This window comes from Leptopilina heterotoma, unplaced genomic scaffold (genome assembly GCF_015476425.1).
Source record: "Leptopilina heterotoma isolate Lh14 unplaced genomic scaffold, ASM1547642v1 Lhet_114, whole genome shotgun sequence".
NCBI lineage: Eukaryota > Metazoa > Arthropoda > Insecta > Hymenoptera > Figitidae > Leptopilina > Leptopilina heterotoma.
In genome coordinates this window covers 890,177-905,393 of record NW_025110833.1, presented here as the reverse complement: position 1 = coordinate 905,393, position 15,217 = coordinate 890,177, and the positions used below count along the sequence as shown (strand labels likewise).

The 15,217-nt window shown below is 26.8% G+C and overlaps 1 protein-coding gene across 1 annotated transcript in view; it reads left to right on the top strand.

Moving 5' to 3' along the window:
- Nucleotides 1-15,217, top strand: part of LOC122507572 (discoidin domain-containing receptor 2) — a 256,292-nt gene that overhangs the window by 19,434 nt on the left and 221,641 nt on the right. The window lies entirely within an intron of this gene.

Genomic DNA, 15,217 nt, shown 5'->3' with positions numbered 1-15,217 from the left:
GTGAAATTATGTTTGCCGTAGTTTACTTTTGTTTTAAATTTCAATATCAACCGGTAGAGGAGAACATTTTCAACGTCAACCACCTGAGGATTCTTTCATTGACGAGACGATGAAACATATCCCTGGAATGTCCGAGAGAAAAATTTAATCATTTATTCGAAAGTTTTTATAGAATTTCATCATTTTTCTAATTTTTTCAATTTTTTTTATGGGTAAAATGGTTCAAGATCGAAAGAAAAAAAAGAAAGTTTTTTCAGTCAAAAACAAATTTTTAAGAAGTTAATATTTAAAATGAAAAAATAGTTTTAAAAATTTTTTTATATAAATCGTATCAATATTGGTTCTTGGTGACAATTTCCTTTTATTTTTCGCTTGAAATTCTAAAAGTGGGTCACATAAAGAACTCTGAATATCTTATCATGATAAAATAAAATAGCCGTTATGAGTTTAGTTTATCGAAAAAAATTATTTTTTACAATTGCAGTAAAGTTACTGTACTTTTGGTTATAACACTTTTCCCTTGTGTTTATGTTGGAATAAATTTATTCTATTTGTTAAAAAAAATTTCCTTAATTAACAGTATAGTTTATTATTGTTAATTAAAGAATTTTTTTCCCTCCTTACTACGGAATTTTTTTTTCCAAATTGTATGTATATTTTATGGATTTTTTTCTTTAAACAGCTTACTACTTAATGGAATGTCCGCGGGAAAAAAATGAATTGCATTCTGCATTAAAAAAACAATAAACACTGCTTTTATCTCACATTTTTCGAAATTTGTTTTTAACAATGAAATTTTACATATATAGTTATACTTATAATACAACTCTATTGTTTCTAGTGTAAAAAGTGGGGAATTTATCCTAAGGTTGTAAAATATCGTGAAAATACATTTTTAAAGCGTCATTTTTCTAACTCATTGCTTCCCCCCATTTTCTTCTTTCTTTCTTTTTTTTCTCAGCAGTGAAAATTGCTTTCTTTTAGCGCGCGCACCCCATATTTATAGTAGTCTTTGTGTCCGATATGGCACACACAACGTTGGTCGGTATATAACTTGAGTAAAAATAAAACGGGTGGAAAATAAAATGCATGCGTCGACGCGCGGTTTAAGGAAAGAGTATATGGAAGGGAAAAAAGGAGAGTGAATATGTGTGAAAAGCGACAAGGGTATGTATAGAGTGAAAGCGAAATAGCATTTTCTCACACTTGTGTGTATATATATATGAGGAAAAACCTCTGTACAATACTTGGGTACGCGTGAAAGCTTCCTAATTGCAAACGGGTAAGAATAGCAAGAAAAAGGATTTACAGCGAATTAAAAGTTCGTGATTTCCTGAAACGTGGAACGTGACCGACAGAATTGCAATAGTCTCACTACTGCCACTACTACCTAAAGAGAATGGGCTGTACATTTAACGATAATGCAAAAGCTTTGTAGCAATTAAAAACTCCTTTCAAATTGGAAAATGAAATTCTAAGAAAAAAATAATTATTCATTTCATTTTTTTTCTTCTTTCTTTCTTTCTTTCTTTCTTCTGTTTAATGGGAAATAATACGCAAGAATAGTGAAAAAATTATTTTTTTATACAGAGAAAAAAAACGTGTACACTGTAACTAAAAAAAGTAGTAAAAAAAGTAGCTATCGGAAAAATTAAACTTGACGACCAAAAAAACTCGTTTTAGACACTTTCTAAAATTGACAAAAAATCCATTCTATATTTTATTTTCCTGACTTTTTCCTAATTTCCATTAAAAATATTTACTTCTTTCTTATCCTGCCAATAAATTGAATTCCTGCAACGAAATCTATTATTCGTGAAAGAATTTAAATATTTATAAAAATAATTTAATTCTTGCTTAGAATTTTATAAAAAATCTTAAATAATTGATTTCCTTCGACTAATTTTATGCAAATTCTAATTTAAATAATTGAATTCCTGAGAAATTTTTATTATTCATGAAAAAGATTGAATTTTTTCGAAGATTTTTACAACAAAATTTTTAAATATAATTTTATGAATATTTTATGAAAATTTTATGAAAATAGACATTAAAAATCATTAAATTGCGAAAAGTTTTCAAAAATAATTACAAAGAATTCTATTAAAATTTTTGAGAATAATTGAAGGTCTGTGTGGCATTATATTAAATTGTTTCAAAAATATTTGAATTCCTAAAAAGCATTTATTATTTATGAAAATAATTGAATTCTTGCAAACGATATTACTAGAATTTTTTAAAATAATTAAATTACCAAGAAAAAATTTATTAGTTTTAAAAATAATTGAATTCTTGTGTTGAATAGTGTTATACTTATTTATGATAATAATTGAATTTTGCAGAGAATTTTATTAAAATGCCTCAAAATAATTGAATTTTCAGGAATAATTTTGTTATTCATCAACATAATTGAATTCTTTCAAAGTATTATTAATGTAAATAATTGAATTCTTGGGAAGAATTCTATTAAAATCTAAAAGAATATTAATTGAATTATTTCAAAAAAATTTAATTAAAATTTTATTTAAAATAATTGAATTCTTCCAAAGAATTAAAAAAAAAGACTTTTTTAAATAATCGATTTTTTCGAGGAATCGAAATTAAATTTTTAATAATAATAATAATAATAATAATAATAATAATAATTATTATTATTATTATTATTTTTAAGAATTGAATTTCTGTGATAAATTTTGTTATTTTCGAAAACAATTGAATTCTTTATAAGAATGTTATAAACATTGTTTTAAATAATTAATTTTTTCGAAATATAATAAATATTATGAAAATTTTATTTGAAATAATTGAATTCTTGTGGAAAACATTATTTGAGAAAATAATTGAATTTTTCGATTAATTAATTTAAAATAGCATTAAAAATAATTTAAATTCTTCGATGAGTTTTATTATATTTATGAAAATAATTGAATTCTTGCTTAGAATGTTATCTAACATTTTTTTTTAAATTGAATTTCCTGTGAAAATTTGATTATTTATGTAAATAATTGAATTTTGGATAAATTTTTATAATTTTTTTTTAAATAATTGAATTCCTTTGCGAAGTTTTATGAAAATACTAGATATTGAAAATAATTGAATTTCTAATATTTTTTTAAAATAATTAAATTGTTTTAAAGAATTTGATTATAATTTTTAAGAATAGTCTTTTGATTTTTAGTATTAGCAAATTTAAAGTAGTGTAAATTCTCAAAAAAAAAAAAAACAGAAATAGTAGCTTTTAGTGGCTAACATCTAAAAAAGTACCCAAATAGTAGCATAACGTAAAGAAAGTAGTAAATAGTAGGTTTTAGTAGATGAGTGAGAAGCCTGATATATAAATAATATGTAAATATACTGAAAAAAATTTATTTGATTCAAATAACCGATTACTTGACTATTATATCAATTAAATACAATACAAATACAATAAGTACAATGTAAACTACAATAAAAATACAATGTAAATAGAAAAGAGGCGAAATTAAAAGAAAATACGATGGAATTTAATATTAGATTATTTTCGAATATTATATATTTATTATAAATTGTGCATGCAAGACAAACACGAAGCAATCGAATTGTTTGGAACGTTTCTTGCATGTATATATTGATTACACTCAGAGCACGTAAATGCCCCAAGCTATGCAGAAGGATTGCAATTCTAGAATTCAAGATTCGCACGAGTTATTGTACAATAATTATAAACTGAAATTTAGTTTGAATTTAAAAATAATGCTGACAAATATTTTTGATAAAATAAATAAGGTTTTCTTCGACTAGAAAAAAAATATTAAGGTAGTTTTTGATAGATCAGATGATATTTAATTCGGTTATAAATTAAAGATTAAAGTAGTTTCAAATGACTCAGATCCAATTAACAGTTCTACTTAAACTCCTACAGAACAAACTTTATATCCCTGGGTGTCAAACACACATGGTTAATTCTTCGAGTGAAGTAAAATAACTAACAATTAAATTACACCGGTAAATTTAAAAACAAAAAACAACACCATCAGTTAAAAAAATAAATAGGACTTCCTTGCAAAAAGAAGAGAATAGAATTTTTTTGAGGCAGATATGAGAATACAATTCAAGTTTGACAATGAGAAGAGATAAACGCAATGACATAAAACCGATATCTGCATTTTTCTGTCATTTCTCTGATGGAATACAGGGACGCCAATAAATTTTGGAAAGCCCTGATACTCGAATTTGATGAATATTGATTTCTGAGTCGAGAATAGCTATGCGTCCCTCCTTTTCTATATAATAGGTGCGGGTGTATTCCCATATGTGTGTGTGAGTGTATGTGTGTTGTAAACTCCTACTTGTGACATATTGTCTGTCTGACAAGATATGAATAATAGCGTGGCATTCTGTTAAACTATCAATATAACATGAACTGACTTCCATAGTTGCATGTGTGAAATTGACACTAACTGCTTTCACAGAGTAAAGTCTTCTTAAATTTATTTCGTCAAGGGCCAATTTTTCGACTCAAATTTTTAACCGTATCTTTAATAACATTGAATCAAAAGAAAAAAAATATATAATTTTTTGAAATCCACTTGGAAATTAGTACTGAAACAGGGTTGCCACAAAAATTAAATTTTGTTTTTCCCTGATTTCCAGGCAAAATTTTAACTTTTTCCCTGATCCTGAAGAATATTCTGATTCTCTCCAAAAATTATTAGATACTCAAAAAAATGTTCTATTACATTTATTTACAAATTTCTTCAAAAGTAAAATTATTCCAAAACATTAATAACTTCTTTTTTAAATAAATATTTAATAATTATTATTTTTCTATAGGAATTAAGATTTTCAAATTCAATAACTTATGAGAATATTGTTATAAAACATGAAGAAATAGATCACTCCGAGTCTTCGACTCGGAGTTATCTATGTCTTTATGTTTTATAATAAATTTAAGTTGAGAAAATAATTGAATTCTTCCAACAAATTTTATTAAAATTTTTTTTTAAAGAATTGAATTACAATGAAAAAATTTATTTGTGAAAATAATTGAATTCTAGAGAAAAAAAATTATTATTTATAAAAATAATTAATTTCTTGTGAAGAATTTTATACAAATTTTTAAAAATAATTGTATTCTACTACAAATTTTAATATAATTTTTCCAATTTGTATAAAGCATTTTATCAACATTTTTTTAAATAATTGAATTCTCAAGAAAAATTTTATTAATTATGAAAATAATTGATTTCTTGCGAAGAACTTTATTCCAATTTTTTTTCAATAATTGAATTTTTAAGAAGAATTTCATTAAAAATAATTGAATTGTATAGGAAAATTTTATTAAACATTTTTTTAAATAATACAATTTTTAAAAGAATTTTATTTAAATTTTTCGAAATAATTGAATTTCTCAGAACTATTTTTTTCAATTCTCTAAAATATATTTGAATTCTTTCGAGAAACTTCATTAAAAAATTAAAAATAATTGAATTGGTTCGAAAAAATTTATAAAAAATTGGTAAGTAATTGAATTCATGTGAAACTTTTATTAAAATTTTGTTTAAATAATTGAATTCTTTTGGAAAATTATATTAAAATCGGAGTGATTGATTTCTTCATGTTTTATAAAAAATTTAAAATGAGAAAATAATTGAATTCTTGCAACAAATTTTATTCAAATTTTTTTTTAAAGAATTAAATTTCTATGACAAAATTTATTTCTGAAAGTAATTGAATTCTGAAAAAAAATTATTATTTATGAAAATAATGAATTTCTTGTGAAAAATTTTATTTAAATTTTTTAAAATAATTTAAAACTTTTTGAAAATAATTAAATTCCATCGAGAAATTTCAATAAAAAATTGAAAATAATTGAAATCTGACAAAGAATTAAAAAAGATTTTTTTAATAATTTAATTCCTTTGAAAATGTTTATTTTTGAAAAGAATTGAATTCTTGGGAAGAATTTTATTAAAATTTCTTAAATAATTGACTTGTTTCGAAGAATTTTATTTTTTACGAAAATAATTGAATTGTTTCGAAAATTTTTACAAACATTTTTGACAATAATTGTATTCATAGGAAGAAAATGTTATTATTTATGAAAATAATTGATTTCTTTCGAAGAACTTTATTCCAATTTTTTTAAATAATTGTATTCTTAAGAATTGTATTAAAAATAATTGAAGTCTATAGGAAAATTTTATTAAAATTGCAATTTTATTAACTAAATCTTGTAAAGAATTTTGTCTACATTTTTTTAAATAATAGAATTTTTAAAAGAATTTTATTTAAATTTTTCGAAATAATTGAATTTCTCAGAACAATTTTTTTCAATTCTCTAAATATATTTGAATTCTTTTGAGAAACTTAATTGAAAAATTAAAAATAATTGAATTGGTTAGAAGAAATTTATAAAAAATTGGTAAGTAATTGAATTCCTGTGAAACTTTTATTAAAATTTTGTTAAAATAATTGAATTATTTTGAAAAATTATATTAATATAGTAGATATTAAAAATAATTGAAATGAGAAAAATTGTTGAAAATAATTGAAATTTTGCCTAGAATTTTATTAAATTTTTTTAAAATAATTGAATTTATGAGAATTTTTTTTTTATTTATAAAAATAATTAAAATTTTGACGAGGATTTTTAAAAATTATTGAACATAATTGAATTTATGCGAAGAAGTTAGAAAATAATTAAATTTTTGGAATCAGTTGTTCTTAAAATTTCAAATTGTAACCTTTAAAGTTCGTCTATATTTATGAAGACTGTAATCGCAACTCTTTTGAAATCCAATTAAGTTTGAAATTTTTAAGTAAAATTATTCATTACATAATTTATAAATAATAATTTTATGATAGTTCTTCAATAATTAAGTTATTTAATATTTTATTAAGTTATTTAAAAAGAAATTATTGTCATAGAAATAGAAAAAATTGAAGGTTTTGTATTATAATTCTTGTCAATTTCATAGTTTATAAGGCAAACAAAAAAGACAAAAATTCAGAATTGTCTTATAAATTCTAAAAATTCAATTTTTCCCAGTACTTTTAATAAAGATCCCTTACTTTACCCTGATTTCTCTGACTTTCCTGACCTGTGGCAACCCTGTAAAATAGAATTCCTTTTAAAAATCATCATCAATATAGACGCTTTCAATTTGTCAAGAAAAAGAAAGACAATATTTGCTTCTTTCTTTTTTATCAAAGGAGAAAATTTTTCCACCTTAAAAAAGATTTCCAAGAATTTGAATAAACTTTGTGAAGATTCTGAAAAAAAAGTTTCTTAGATTCTAGACGAGTTAGGAAACTCTTAAGGATTCCAGAGCATTTTCCAAGAGTATGATATTTTATATTTTCCCATAAATTTACATGGAATGTGTAAAAAGAGTTAAAAAGATATTCGTTTAGGTAAAAATAAAATTACAAAATTTAATTAAATTTTTAAGATGCAAAATTTTTTTATATTCTATTATTTTAATAACTTTTTTTTAGAATTAAAAAAAAAGAATCCTGCTCCAAAAATTTGTTTCAATAAATAAGTGACAAAAAATGAAACAGAAAAATGTGTCACAACAATAAATTTTAAATAAATAAAAGCTAATTCGTACCTGTTTCAAAAAAACAGAAATAAAAATTCGAACAGAATAATAAATGTAATTTTAAAAGGAAATAAAAAATTTACAATTTCATATTCGATATCCAACGATTTTGAAATTGCTTTATAAATTATTTCGGGGTAAAATAAAAAAAGACGAAAAATCCATTATCGCGCTAGCAAAAGCAAGTAGAGAAAATATTCTTTCTTTCTCTCTCTTTGCTATATATATATAGGAAAAATCGAAGGTTCTTGGGCGAACAAGACATTCCTCGCGGTCCTGTCTGTTCTTTCCTCGTCCTTTTCTCCATTCTGGCATCCAAGTGCGAGGAGCAGTAAAAGCAAAGAATTCCTCACCTTGTCTAAAACGAATGTCTCTCTGGTCTCTCTTTGCGCGTCGAGAGATTTCTCTCGCTTTTCAGCGATTTTCACGCGGAGGCAATCTCTCTAGTGGAAAATCGAACGAGCTGGGGATAAGTTCGTCTTCCCTTATACTATCGTATCCGTATAAAGAACAAACGCTGCATTTTCCAATGATGTTTTTTGATAAAAAATAAAGAAAAAAAAAGATAAATAAAAACCACTGTACATATTTATCATTATGTGCGACGAGTGAATTTTGACTTCCTTCTTATATTTTTCAATTTGAAATTAGAAAATTTCTTTATTTTTAACTCTTTATTTTATATACGATTTAAATTTACTGCTCTGAGGGAGTTTTTTTTCAATTGAAAAAAGAAATCTTTTTAAGAGCTTCCGAGGCACTTGATGTGTGAAAATTGATTTTTTTTTCGAGTCTGATACTGTCCTTCAGGACTATAAAAGTAAAGCCATTCTTGAGATTGAGTTTTCGACGCCAGCTGAGAGTGATACAAGTGAAGCGGAGATGGAGGGATGGACTTGTGCGTTAGGTGCAATTTTGCGTTAATTGGAATTTTTCGGGTAGATATTTGCGCTAATTGGAATTTTAAGTACAATTTTGCGTTAATTTGAATTTTTGGGTATAGAATTCTACGCTTATTGTAATTTTACGTAGAATTCTTCGTTAATATTTAAAGCCCAAACTTCAAACCATCCTTAAAACTTAAAAATTGCAGCTTACAGAACACATTTTAAAGTCCCTGGGTGTTTGACACCCAGGGACTTTAAAATGTGTTCTGTAAGCTGCAATTGGATATTATCTTTTCTTCTTTCCGTTTCTCAAATAAATATATTTAAATTCCTTCATCGATTCCCTACATCACTTCAATAACTAACCCTGGGTGTTTGACACCCAGGCTTTAAATTGTGTTCTTTACGCTGGAATTGGATAATATCTTTCAATAAAAGTATCTTTGGTAGCTCAGTACATCTATTTTGAAGGAAAAAAAGTTTCACGGTCACTAGTTAATTCCTAATTAATTATAAAAATTTCAATTCGAAAAAAAATAGTTTTTTAACTTAAAAAATAATAATTACAAAAATTTCGTATGCGCTCTATGCTTTAATTGTAATTTTGTTTGGTAGAATTCGGTGCTAATTGAGATTTCTAGAAGAATTCTTCGTTAACCCCTCAAGGGCACACTTCCTAAATCATCCATAAACCCTGGGTGTTTGACACCCAGGCTTTCAAGTGTGTTTTGTAAGCTGGAATTGGATATTATTTTTTAGCAAAATTATCTTAGGTCGACCAGTACATCTATTTTGAAGGAAAATAGGTTTCACAGTCATTTTTAAATTCCTAATAATTAAAAAAATTCAAATTAGAAAAGGATAGGGGCCGTCCATAAACCACGTAGCCCCATTTTTTGGGAATTTTGACCCCCCCCCTCCCCCCATGTAGTACGCTATTACATGTATTAGCGCCATTTTTTCCTCTTGTCGTAGTCAATTGCTTGACCCCCCCCCTCCCCCTCAAGAGGCTACGTGGTTTATGGATGGCCCCATATTAAAAAAGGTCTTTTAATTCAGAAACATAAAGTTAATTACAAAATGTACTGCCAGATGTACAAAACGTACTCCACATGTTGAATTTTTAAGAATTTAAACTCTAGAGTACAAATATTGAGTATGGGTGTCGAACACCCAGGGTGTGTTTTAGCGATTAATGTTCTTTTTGTTTGTACACTAAAAAGAGATTTTTCCAAACTATTAAGTGCGAATGCTTATAGATAAAATTCACAACGTCCGAGATATTAGAGTGTAAATGTTGAGTATGGGTGTCAAGCACCCAGGGTGCCTTTTAGCGATTAATTCTTCTTTTGTTTGTATATTAAAAATAGATTTTTCGAAACTGTTATAAGTTCGAATGCTTATAGATAAAATTAACAACGTCCGAGATATTAAGGTGTAAATTTTGTATATGGGTGTCATACACCCAGGGTGTGCTTTAATTGTTAATTGTAATTTTATTGCGCAAAATAATGCTCTAATTTTCATTCTGTTATGTAGAATTCTGCGCTAATTTAAAGTTAGCTCGAATTCTGTGGAATTCTGTAAATTCCAATTTTGTTATTTGGAATTTACAAATAACGTTTGCTACGTTAAATAGAACTTTGCGAAAGGTAACTCTGCGTTAGTCAGATCTGCGTTAATAGTCTACAATAAATAACCAGATCATTCAAACTGCAGTGTTTGTATTCTTTTTTTTAGTGAAGAGTATTCTTCCAATTGCCTAAATCCTCCGGGATGGAAAAAGCAAAAATGGATGTATGATTGTCGAGAGAGAGAGAGAGAGAGAGAAAGAGAGTGAGTGGAAGTTATTGCGGATATTACCAGCGCGCGTGGTTGAATCCTGTACCTCCAGCGGAAATGTGTTTTTACCTCTCTTGAAAAAAATCTTTTTCTCGATTCTCTATAAGCGAAGAATTAAAAATAACTCCATAGTACAACTATCATGAGAGGGAGGGAAATAAACAATTCTTCTGTTTGAATAACTTATAATTCTTACACCGTATTAAATAAACAGACCAGTTTACTAAACAAAAAAGAAAATCGAAAGAAAATACAAAAAGAAACAAAAAAAAATATAAAAAACAAAAAGCAAACACAAAAATATCAAAATAAATTCAATACAATAACAATTGTAATTATTCCCCATTGGGGAAAAATAATAATAAATTTCTTTCGGAGATTACGTAACAGTTAGTGGAGCAATATTTAGAGAATATTGTCCACGGTGTGTTTAATCTTTAATAACAACGAAAGCAAGGATTTTGAATTTCGCTTGCGTTATTTCCGCTCAAAAGAGTCCCAATGGTATATATAACGCCGGAAGATATACGAATGAATGTTATCCGCTGGGAGCTATGGTTACATCTAAGCAAGGCAATATTAGTTTTCTAGCAGAGGCTTGACTCGGGAGTATATTCTGATACACTTCTCTGGACCAAACCCAAGTGCAAGACACTCCAAACCAGTGTCTGTTTTCACCTCAGTTCTGATTTTCTAGGTAATAACTTGCCGTAATGATAACTTAAACGAAATATTATACTTGTGCGTTGTTAATAAATTTTCTCAAATTAATTAAATATCAACGACAATAATTGGAATTAAAATTAATAATTAGGGATATTTTACAATTAGTATATTAATTACTATTAGTATTGTATAGTAATTATTATTAGTATAATATAATAATTACGATTAGAATATTTAAGTAATTACTGTTAGAATAGTATAGCAATAATTATTAGTATAGTATAGTAATTCCTATAAGTATAGGAATTCCTATTAGTATAGCAATTACTATCAATATAGTATAACAACAATTATTAGTATAGTATAGTAATTACTACCAGTATAGTATAGCAATAATTATTAGTATAGTACAATATTTACTATCAGTATAGTATAGCAATAATTATTAGTGTAGTATAGTAATTACTACTAGCAATTACAAATAATAAAATATTTCGAATTATTAATAATTTTTTTTCTAATAAGTATCAGGATAATCTTCATCAAATTTAATTTTTTTATATAAGGAATTGGATTTTTCATGTCATGAGAAAAATATATATCTACAACAAAAAAATATCGATTTCTTGTCTCGGAGCTGAAAATGTAATACTCTCGCGTCATTTTCCACATTGGACTTTATCAAAACCTTATCTTACACTACATAGTTCTTTTTCAGACAAGATTTTTCTACGTACCAAGTTTCATATTACGGTAATTTGAAAAAAAAATTGTTTCGTTCATAACAGATCGTATTTCACAATTTTTAATTATATTTTGAAAAAAAGAAATATATTTTTTCCTCTTTATTTATTTTGAAATGCAATAGACAATTTTTTTTAAAAGAGAGTGGGGGAAATAGAGATATTCTTTTTTTTTGGAGGGGAGGGAGGAAATAAATTATCATATAAAATGGAATAAAGTTTTCCTACTAAATTCAAAAGATGAAGTGGTTCCTTGAACACAGTCAGAGGATTTAACTGAAAAAGAAGGAACATTTTCTTCGATGTTTACGAGGTTTCAGGTCTTTTCATCCCTTCGTTGATCTTCGACTACCGTCTGGTTGCCTTTTCCTTTTCGCTTATAAGCAAAACCTTACCTTCTCTTCTCTTCTCTGCTCCTTTTCATATTCTTGAACGAAGCCAACTTCGTTTATGCTTTTCACCGAAAATTTCGGTGAGTAGAAAAGTCGTCGTCGTCGTCGTCGTCGACAGAGTCTCTCTCTCCGGTCATTCTCTACATTTCTCCTGTAGAATAATTTAAAAGCTCATTAGCTCTACCATTTCGTAAGTTTGGAATAAGTTGGCCCGTCGCATCGTTCACAAACCGAAATGAGTTCAACAGACAGAAGAACAGACAGGCGAGAAGGATTAAAGAGGATCTTAGTAGAACTTATTTTTTACGATTCCATTTTAAAGAATGTTGAACTGCTTTAAAGAAAATTGCTACTTCATAAAGATGAACGTATTCTCGTTATTTTAATTTCGTCAGGGGGATATGGTCGTATAGGTGTTTTTTCTAGTGTTTAAATTTTTAAACACTAAATTTTTAAACACTGTTTAAGTTTTTTTTACTTGTTTAAATAAAGTAAACTTTCGTTTCAGTAGATTCTTAAACACTTTAAGAGCTCCCTGGGTGGTTGACACTCATGCTGTTGCATGGATGTTCTAATCTATGTCTCGGACGTTGCGAATTTTATCTATAATTCGTACTTAATAGTTATCATACTTAATACCAATCGTACTTAACAAAATCTTTTTTTTAGTACAAAACAAAAGACAGATTAAAGTTAAACCTTAAAACACACCATGGGTGTTTGACACCCATAATTAACATTTACGCTCTAACATCTTGAACGTGGCGAATTTTATCTGTAAGAAATCGTACTTAACAGATTGAAGAAGATTTGTTTTTAATGCACAAGTAAAATTACAATTATCCTTAAAGCGAAGCAAAGTACCCTGGGTGTATGACACCCAGGGTTTAAGGATGGTTTAGGAAGTGTTCGCTTTAAGGGTTAACGGAGATTTTTACAAAATATTCCAATTAGTGCCAAATTCTACCAAACAAAAATACAATTAACCCTTAAAGCGAGTTAACGAATTTTGTAGTTATAATTTTTGAAGTTTTAAGAATGATTTTTCATTTTTTTTCTAATTTGAATTTTTTTAATCATTAGGAATTAATAATTGACTGTGAAAACTATTTTCCTTCAAAATAGATGTACTGAGAAACCTAAGATAGTTTTTACTGAAAAATAAGATCCAATTCTAGCTTATACAACATACTTTAAAGCCTGGGTGTCAAACACCCAGGGTTTAAAGATGGTTTAGGAAGTGTACGCTTTAAGGGTTAATGAAGAATACTGCCAGAAATTTCAATTAGCGCCGAATTCTACCAAACAAAATTACAATTAGCCCTTAAATCGAGTTAAAAAATTTTGAAGTTATGATTTTTTGAATTTTAAGAATCATTTTTCATTTTTTTTATGATTCGAATTTTTTTAATCATTAGGAATTAATAATTGACTGTGAAACCTATTTTTCTTCAAAATATATGTACTGATCTACCTAAGATAATTTTGCCGAAAGATAATATCCACTTCCAGTTTGCAGAAGATACTTTAAAGCCTGGGTGTCAAACACCCAGGGTTAATGAACACTTTAACAAATGTGCACTTTAACGGTTAATGAAGAATACTACCGCAAAATTTTAATTAGCGCCGAATTCTACAAAACAAAATTACAATAATCAACCCATTAAAATGAATTAAAATTTAAACCATTAAAGTGAATGAGCTTATTAATAAGAAATTTCTAAGTTCTACAATTAAACACATTTTTTGCTGCATTACTACGTGGAATAATTCTGACCAAAGATGAGAAAAAAACCACGCAATTCCAGTAATCGTAAAAACCGAGAGGAATTCACTGTGAATTTTGTTCAAATTTTGACAGCAGATTAACGCTCTTGAATTGTTAGGGACTTTAGGAAACACCATGCATACGAGTGGCGTAGTTGGGATTTACCACATTGGTTTGTCGAACCATTAATCGGAACGGCTTTATATCTAGAGATTTATATTGGATTAGGTCGCGGAAGAGGTGGTGTGGTTTAGTTTGAAGGCAGAGAGTAACTCTCTCCCATAACCACTCTAATGAATGTTATTCAAAGAGAATTCCTTTCCCTAGGATCAAAGTCTGATGAAAATCGATTTTCGAGTATTAAATGTTCTCGCAATTATTTAACTCCCATCACACACTTAATATATTAATTTCGCTTAATTTCCATATATGTTTTGAATTATGTATTTGTCGGTGTCCTATTATTTCTCTCCTATATTATTTATATTATATTAATATTTTCTATTTTTTATACTTTTCTATTTTGTTTCCTTTATTATTTTTTCCCTCCTTTATCCTTTCTTATTTCTTTTTCCTTTTCTTCTTTTTTATATTATTTACAGTAGTAAAAATTAATAATTCTATTAGAGTATTCGAAACTTTATAAAAATGAATGAAACTTAAATGAATTTTTTTTTTGCTAATTTTGCAAAGTAGGATAAAAAAAAGAATATTATGCTATAATAAGAATGAAGGGAGTGTTTTCGTTGATAATATTCGTTACTTAAATGGAAATAGTGTTCTTAGTAAAATGCTTTTTGATGCATCACGTCGGATCATAGGTTACTAAGCATCAATTTTCCATAATCTTACCGCTTTTCAAGTTGGCGCTCATGAATCACCAATCGTTCAATGGTGTCATGACTGCTAGGGTATCATCAATTTAAAAATTCCTTATTAATTTCCCCTGATATTTATATCGTACAAAAAAAGAGAAGAGTTTTAATAAACAATAATCGTAATTGTTTCCTTAGAAAATGGTATTTCCATTAGAAAAATTGAAATACATGAGATCAAAAACAAAAAAAAAAGTGAAGGATAAAATTTTACTTATTATGAAATGTACTCACATATGGTATGTCAGCGATTTTTCCGTTTTGCTAACGGGAGAAAAAAATGGTACAGAATATAATATAAGAGACTGAAAAATGTAAAAGAGATGCGTTGAAATCAATAACTATAAAGCCTTCACTTTTTATTTATTCTTTTTTGCTTCTTCTTTCTGCAAGTCGGGTGCAATCGTACATAGACTCTCTCTTCTCTCTCTCTTCTCTCTTTCTTTCTCTCTCATACG